The following is an 8,214-nucleotide window of genomic DNA, read 5'->3' as shown; positions in this document are numbered from 1 at the left end:
GGCCTCTCTGAGGCCTCTCTTAGATTCTGGACCCCTGAGAAGCAGCCTCCATGTGCATCTGTCCACCTCCGTGCTGGTCCAATGGGGTCATGGAGGCAAGGCCCCAGCATGCAGCACACTGCCCCAACCCTGCTGATCTCCACTGGCTGCTTAGTTTCTGATATTCCCATATCAGACTGAATACTAAAGAAAACACAGATCTTTCCCTAAGCATCCTACAAGCGAGTCTGTACAATGACACCTACATTAGCACTTTTTTTGAGCTCTTTCTGGTGGCATTTCTTTGGAGAGGAAAAGCTGCTTAGCACCTTCCCATTGACCGCTCGTGTTTTGAGGCCCCGTGAGAAAAGGAGAAAGGAGAAAAGATAAAGGGCTAATGCCTGTGAGACCATCCACCGGAATGGTTCACCACCACGAGAATTATTTCAAACATGTTCGATCTGCTGCTATAATTTTGTTATTCATGAGGCCTAAAGGGAATGAGAGAGTAAAGTAAACACAGCCACTTACGAGACGGATGGCGCACACAAAGAGAGACGCGGCCACCAAAAGCGGCGAAGAGCAGAGCATTATAGGCAGAAAAATTACATCTGGATTATTCTACTTAAATAGAGGAACACGAATCAGACGGAAGGGCTCATAGCAATGTGCACTGGAGCGATAATGAACAGGCCACCTGACTGCCCTCTGCCTTCCTCACTGAGCCAAATCCCTGGCTGCTTGTGTGACTCTGAGAAGTCTCAGGAGCCAGTCGCCATCCCACCTCTGCTGCTCAGTCCTGTCTGGTGCTGTCTGGTGCAGTCTGGTGCAGCCCAGTTCCATGGTTCTATGGCGGCTTGACTCCTTGTTAACGTTGACCATGGCTTTGCCTCAACTTTTATCTCGGACCACAAGCCTTGGAAGGTCCTCCTGACTACTGTTTCTTGTATTTCCTTCAGTGCTCTAGGCCAAGTTCCTCACATCCAGCAGGCTCCCAGCGTATTTATATACTCCAACACAACCATGTATTTGTTGGTTGGTTAATTTCAAGTGCTGTGATTAAATCTCCTCTGCAATTTGGACAGCAATCGGGAATTCTACATGCCTGGCACTTTGGGGGGCGGGGGCAGATGGTTAATTACCACAGAACTCCTCAAAATAGAATCCAGTATGGACAAATATCCATTTAGAGCAGCTGTTTCTCCTAAAATATCTTCAATAGATTGATTAAAATAACAATGCGAAAGTTTCAAACATTTTAAATGGTAAATATTTAGTTTCTCCCACTGCGTCTATTCAAAAAAAATCACCGAAGTTCAAGAGCTGATGACCATGTGACACTGAATATGGGCATCACAGAAACAGGGGGTCTGTCAGCTCATTCTTCAGCTGTTCTTTTAGAATGTCTCGATTTTCTCTGAGGCATAACACAGAGGTTGAACGACATGCACCCCATGGTCTATCTCAGTTCTAATAGCACTGTCAATCAGAAATGTCCCATTTCCTTCCACATCTGTGGCTGCCGAGGTTGCCTCATTCACTCTTGAACTTGAGCGTTAGTGCGAGCTGGGAGGAAATGGTCCAGGGAGTTGGTTAAGCTCCAGATGTGTGTCCCACACCGTGTTCCTATCCTGCATCTGAGGTGGTCAGTGCAGAATCTTTGTGTCTGCCCTTCTCCATCCATAAAATGAGGATACGGGACCACTGTCACAGTTTGCTGATGAGAAGTAAATGGGTTAATACACGTGACATGGGGCCTTCAGTTAATGACTGGCTCACACCGGTATAAAGTATAAACTATCTGTTTAAGAAATGAAATAATTTAATAAATTTAATTCCCACAACAAATCTAGATGGCAGGTACATTCAAGTCCCTCTCCCTAAAATAGTTAAAGCCCTGCTGGCTCATTAAGTTTTCTCTCATCGGGTTTCTATACAAGGGATATTGCCAAGCAATCTTCTCTAACCCTTGGCGACAATTATTTATACAGCCTAGCAGTTTCAACTTTATTTGTTTTGAATAAATAAATATAATTATATCCATCCTCAAAGGCTTCCAAGAAGCATTTTCCAACTCCAAGAGTGAAAAGATACATCGACTTTTTTTTTTGTAACATGATACTAAGCGAGTTTCACACTTGGTAAGGGAGAAGCTTAATGGAATGGGGGAGATGTTTTAAAATATTAATTATGTATTTCCGAGTTTCATAAATTTTTTAATTTTCTGAAAGGCGCTAATAACAAGAACCTGTAATGACTCGGGGGATACAATGGCACATTTGCATTTTGTTAGTTAACTCAAGTGTTACTGTACTTATTTTATCTGATTGTCGCTAGAAATGACCATTTGATGTGTGTACATTTTTTCCCCCCAAACAATTATGTCTTGGTCCTTCAATGGTAAAAACTTTGGTCATTTTAAGTTTTTAAAAATGGTGTGACTAGATAGCCGATTTATTGAGATCAGACTAGAGAATGTAAAATTGTTGACCAAAATGTTAGTTTTTTTGGTCTGTAAAGCAAGGATTAATATTTGCTTCACTCAAGGGTGTTACAGAATATGCTCAGAGACCCCCAGGCATGAATGATTCTGCCCCCCGCCTCAATGAATAGCCCCACTGTTAATGACTTACACAATACTGCATTGGGGTTTTATATGTGAATTATTATTATTATATTTTATATGTGAATTGTTATATTTTATATGTGAATTATCTCAGGGACCCTGTGGGGCTGCTAGGTGTCACTTGTGAGGTGCCTGCTATTGAGAACAACTGGAACCGATTCTGGGGATTAAGAAAGAATAGATCAATCATGTTTTTTAAGAGTCTCTACCATCTCCACGACAAGAGCGGGTGCTCCTGCTGATCCAGAAGATGGGGAAATGAGGAGAAGCAGAGGTCAAGAGTCTGTGGGAACTTTTCTCTGTGAGGTTGGAGTGAGTTGAAGGCTGAGCCTGCCCAGGAGCTGGGAGGGTCTGAGGGATTCAGCAGGCTGTTTGGAGAGGATGAAGCACAGCAAGGTTCAGTGCAGGTTCACTCATGGTTGCTCCTGAGTAACCCTGGTCTGCTTTCCTTGCATAACTTCCCAGCGTTCTATAGATCAACGAAGCTCTGACAGTGATAATGGAGCTCTCCATCCTGAACCCTGGTGCCATCAGAGCAACAATGTGTCTGATGTCCTTGGTCTTGGCTTGGGATGAACCAGGTGCATTCTGGTTCAGATGAAGTCACTTCTGTTCTGACCATTATATAAGAAGTCCCCTGCTGACCCAAATTGCAGGGGTCCACCTGTCTTGGTGCTTTGTACATATGTCGTCCAGTAGCTTGTGCCCTGTGTGCTCCTGGATCCTGGATGTGTCTGCCTCTGGGTTCAGTCTCTCGGCATCCTGTGCCAGTCCTCAAACACCCAGACCAAGTTTCCAGAGCAGTGTCCCTCCAAATTTCATGTGTTGGAAACTCATGTGTTAATGATATTTGGAGATGGGTCTTATTAGGATTAGCTGAGGCCATAGGGTGGGGACCTTATAATGGAATTAGTGACTTTATAAAAAGAGGAACAGAGATGTAAGCTTGAGCACTTGCTCTGTGTGGCCAGGTGGCTCCCTTGACCACGTTCTGATGCACACAGAGGCCCCAGCAGATGCCAACAAGATGCTGGTGTCATGTTCTTGGGCTTTCCAATCTCTAAACCATGATGCCAATAAACTTCTATTCTTTATAAGTTGTGTGGTCTCAGGAAGTTTGTTAGAGCAACAGAAGATGGACTGAGACATTTCATCTGGAAGGGAGTCCAAGCTATTTTAAGCAGTTTAGATATTTTCACCAAAAAGAACAGCCTTTCCTAGAAAAGTAAAATTCTCTTAACCCTCATAACTCAGCTGCTCACAAGGCTACTCATTGATTAGGTTGAGTTTTTAAAGTTAAAAGCAGTGATGCCTATGAGTTGGAGAAGAAACAAAAATAATGGACGAATGGAAAGGAATCTAAGTACTATGAAAAAAAAATTCTGAGCAACTAACAAAGTTATTTCTCATTCATGGTGTTTAGTAGGCATCACCAGCCTGGCTTGATCACTGCTTTGGGATGCTTGAACATGGGCTTGTTTTATACACTTGTCCCTGGCTTTCTCTATGCTTTAGAACCTAGCATGATGGGTCAGAGCCCACAGACATTGCTTGTTCCTGGGAAGGAGTCTTGCATTGATTAATAAGCACAGACAATTCTTGAGAAGAAATTAAATCCATGGGTTGTTTCTAATGTGCACTTTTATTGGCATTTGTGATTATTATTATTATGGTCTGTCCTTGTGTCTGAAGCAATAACTTCCTAATGCCCCCCACAGAGTGCTATGCCTTTGGCAAGAGGAAACTGTGTAGTCTGGAATCATCTAGAAATCTTGTCCTCAACCTGTCCTCTCTCCATCTCTTTGAGGAGAAGGGGGCAAGACATTTTTATAAGGGAAGACTTTTGCGAATTCTATTCCAGGCATCTGTTTCAGTGATCCTATTGGAGTTTCATGATGAAGAAGCTTTGTCTGGTGTTGAAATCCAATGAACTATGATGATAAAGCCGATCGCCAACATCTGCGGAGCATTCATGGGGTAGCAGATGCTGCTCTGAGAAACCTCAGGTTCTCTAACTTCTCTGTGATGCTTGTGTTATCTGTCCCAGAAGAGAGTCAGGAACCCAGGGCAGGAAGCAGCTTGTGTGAGGAGGTGGCAGGGCCCAGGGCCGTGCTCTTATCAAGGGGTACAGTGCACCCCACCAAGCCTGTCGGGATGCCAGTGTATCTCAAAATTCAATGAGTCCAAAACCCAGAGATGAGAATCCAATTGTGAGCCCAAACTTCTGGGGCCGGGAAGGGGGCTCTGCAGGGGACATTAAAACTCATGCACTGAGCTCCACATACCTGGGACCTTCCCGCGGTGGGATCTTGTGCTTTGATTAGCGAGGCTCTCAAGGTGGGGTGGACTGGAAGTTGCTCCACTGAGGACAGGGTCCACATGCCGAGTGAAAGAAGCCAGTCGCGGAAGACCACAAACTGTGAATCCCTTTATGTGCAGTGTCCAGAGTAGGCCAATCCAGAGAAAAAGGAAGTAGTCAGTGGGTGCCAGGGTCTGGAGGGAGCAAGTTGGAAGGAAATGGGAAATGTTGGGGTTAAGGGTCTCTGTTTTAGAACATGTAAATATTTAAACTTGGTTGTGATGATGGTTTTCCAATCTATGAATATATTAGAAGACACTGAAGTAGACACTTTAAATGAGCAAATTGTATGGTATTTGAATTATATCTTAATGAAGTTGTTATTAATAATAATATACAAAACCCCGAAGGTTGAAGTCTGGCCCCAACTGACTTGGGAAAGGAGAAGAGATGGCACAAGAGGTCTCAGGCACATGTGGCTTTCATAAAAGTCACTTATTAGAGGAGAAAATGGCCGATTAATTAAATTTATATAAATAATTCATGTTGACCATAAAAAATTTAAAGCACTTATAACCTTGACACTTAGAAATAACCACTGTTAATATTTTAGGGTTTACCCTTGGGGGCTGTTTCCTATGCATATATAAGTTACGTAGAGAACCTGGATCACACCATCTCCTCGATGCTGGAATTTGTTGTCTTCACTGAGCAGTGTTCCGACACGGGGGGCTCCGAGCTACAATACCTGGACCATCAGCTCCGCTGTCACCTGGGTGCTTCTTAGAAACCGCACACTCTATAGCAGCTTTCCAGCTCCTCTGCTGAAATCTCAGGGGCGGGGCCGGGATTCTTGTTTTAAGAATCCCTCCAGGTGACACTGATGCATGCTAAAGTTTGGGAACCAACACTTCTGAGACCACGTTTGCATTTAAATGCATAGAGAATTTTGCCCTAATTTTAACGGCTTTGCCCTAATTTATAATGATGAATATTCTAATTCTGGGCTTTTATAAACAATGCTGTAAAGATTATATTTATTTTATCCTTGTGCACTAGCTTAGTTATTTCCTCTGTTTTATTTCACAAGTGTTATTTACTAAGTCAAAGTCTAAGGCTTTAGAACTTTCAAATTGTCCTCCTAAAGGCCATTTTAGGTCTGGGGTAGAGTGCTGGCCTAGCTAGTGTCTATGAAGCCTTGGATTCAATCAGCAGCACTGAACAACAACAACAAACATAATGTACATTTCTCTTACAATATGTGAGAATGTCTCTGTATTGCCCTACATATCTGGCAATTCTGGTTGTTGTTATTACCATTAATTATTATTATTATTATTACTGGGAATTGAACCCAAGGGTGCTTAATAACTGAGCCACATCCCCAGACCTTTTATTTTTTATTTTGGGAAAGGGTCTCAAGTTTCTTGGAACCTCACTAAGTTGCTGAGGCTGGCTCTGAACTCGTGATCCTCCTGCCTCAGTCTCCTGAGTTGCTGGGATTACTGGCATGTGCCACCATGCCCAGCTTATTTTTAAAAAAAATATATAATAATAAGTAAATAGGGTGGGCCATTATGTTCAGCTTATATTTTTTGACTGCTAGTGATCTTGAACATGGCTGTTGATTGTTTCCTCATTGGATTTTGTTTGTGCCCTTTACCCAAATTTCTATCTGATACTTCTGATGAAATTTAATCTATTTTTAAGGAGTAAGGATGCTAACTCCTTGAAAATATATTTTCTGGAGCATTTACCTTTTATTGGTTTTCCCCTTATTTATTTGTTTATTTGGTACTGAGGATTAAATTCAGGGGCACTTGACCACTGAACCACATCCCAGCCCTATTTTGTGCTTTATTTAGAGACAGGGTCTCACTGAGTTGCTTAGTGCCTTGCCATTGCTGAGGCTGGCTTTGAACTCACAATTCTCCTGCCTCAGCCTCCTAAGGTGGGATTACAGGCGTGTGCTACCATGTCCATCTTCTCCCCCCGCACACACATACCACCCCCCTGTGCATTAAGAAGTTGTATGTCATAAAATTTTGTCTTGGTGATATTCTTAGGAATTCCTGTCAAATATTATATAAATACTTATATGTTATATATCTTTTACATTAAATTTTTTAACGCATATGAAATTTATGTTAGAGAAAGTTATCTGTATTTTTTTCCAAATAGTTATTCCTATTTTTTTTATTGAACAGCTTTTCTGCTTGATTTGAAATCCCAACTTTATGTCATATATCAAAATTTCTTATATGCTTGGATCTATTTCCAGATTCCATAGTTTATTTGATTAGTCTGTCCCTTTTGAAACTTGTTTTAATTACCAGACTTTCAGTACATTTTAATAGTTGAAAGGTAAATATTCTCTCAATAGCCTTTCTCCCCTCAGACTCCCTAGCTCCTGATTATTCTCACATATGCAAACTTTAGTCAAGTTTGAAAACTATATATTAGAATTTTAACTGGGATTGCATTCAGTTTATAGCAGGATTTATCAGTATTACCATCCTTAAAGACCAGACCTTCCCATTCTGGAACACGATGTGGGTTTTACCATTATTCCCATACGCCCTTGTGTTCCTGAGTAGGACTGTCTGAATCCATTCACAGGGTCCAGTTATTGAGAGGTCCATTTCTAGGCACTGATCTTTATGGATGATCCAAATCATACATTTTCTGAAGCATTATAAGCACATTATTGATTTGGGTGAGTAGATTTTATAACCATCCACCTCACTGAAGCATTACATTATTTCTAATATTTCCTCATGAGCTTTCCAAGCAGATACTTATATCATTTAAAAATAATGATGGTTTTAATCTGCAGTTTCCACAGTTATTCCTATTTGACTTTCTTTTCTATTGTTTTAGCTGGTGCTTTTAGAAGATGTTCGGCAGTGAGTGGACAGCTGGGTTTTGTCCCTGGTTTTTAATACAAGTATCTTTTATGTTTTACAGGAAATCATTATGCTAGATGTGTTTGGGAAAAAAACATCTCTGCACACACACACATAAACACACAGAGACATATTTGCTAACCCATTCATGTACCCATCAGATCTGTTAGTAGCTCATATTCTTGGTTTATTAAGAGTTAGCTCTTATTTATTTTTTTTATATATACCTTTTTTTGGTTTTGTTTTTTTAATGTGGACATCACATTTTATCAAAGGTCCTTTCAGGATCTGTCTATCAAGATGATGTTTCTTCATTGCTCTATTTTACAATTATTCTTAATTCAACATTTGCCTACTATCTGTTATATGACTAATCATTTTATTTAAAATATGGAGGCACAAAT

The sequence above is a fragment of the Spermophilus citellus genome (assembly GCF_964194105.1).
Source record: "Spermophilus citellus genome assembly, chromosome: 15".
NCBI lineage: Eukaryota > Metazoa > Chordata > Mammalia > Rodentia > Sciuridae > Spermophilus > Spermophilus citellus.
This window is presented reverse-complemented; position numbering follows the sequence as displayed.